This window comes from Coregonus clupeaformis, unplaced genomic scaffold, assembly GCF_020615455.1.
Source record: "Coregonus clupeaformis isolate EN_2021a unplaced genomic scaffold, ASM2061545v1 scaf2592, whole genome shotgun sequence".
NCBI classification, from domain to species: Eukaryota; Metazoa; Chordata; class Actinopteri; order Salmoniformes; family Salmonidae; genus Coregonus; species Coregonus clupeaformis.
The window spans coordinates 10,330-11,268 of NW_025536046.1; positions in this window are offsets into that span (position 1 = coordinate 10,330).

A 939-nucleotide genomic window follows, 5' to 3' on the forward strand; every position below is an offset into this window, starting at 1 on the left:
TTTAATAATATCATGGATTGTTATTGGACTAAATGCAGTTTGTAAAGCACCCTGCCCTGACTAAATCAAATCAAATAATGGACAGTAAAGGTTTCTCAAAATATAGGCAGCACATGCAGCCTTTGTTTTTAGTCTAGAGAATAATGTCTGTAGTCCAGGGCACTATACAACCTTCAATGTTTTTGTCATTCGATTCACAATTCTAAGTTCCCTTTTCCGCTTAGATTTCCCATTGACAGTTTGTATCCTGCTTTGCAGGGTTTTATTTCGCACACACCTTTTTAATAGCAAAACAGCACAATTGGATGTTTATGTCCACAACAATGTTTAAACCCTATCAGGTGACCATTTGTGAGGTCTGGGAAAATCAGAGATTAGATGTTGGGTGAAGTACTTTAAATGCAAGCATGCAACTCAGGAAGAGACTCCTTTGTTTGGTTGCTGTGCTGCTGTAGAACAATGGCAACTGAGTGATGTAAATGATCACGGTACACCTGCCATGCATATATATACTTAGAAGCACATTTACTTAAGGTTTTGAGAAAGCCATTCCTTCCTACCGATGAAGGTTATCATAAGTATCATCGCTAATGCTACACAAAGTGTAGACATACCGTGCCAATACATCAGCACACATGCACACAAGACAGGCATTCTGTGCTGCTTCAGAAGTTCATGGAAATAATAATCACTGATGCATTTTGTTCATGTCTGGCGATTGACTTGGGCAAATGAATGCTTTCAACAAGTTGAATAGATTTAGTTGATTTTTATTGTTATCTTAACAAACGCTGAATATTAATTTCGGTTTAATGCCGATTCCGTGATCTGTCCAAGTAACGCCTATTTTATAGGGCCTGTCAATGAACTGGCTATAAATCAACATAGATATGCTCCTCTTCCCCCCCTTAACAAGACTCAAATATATATATATATTGG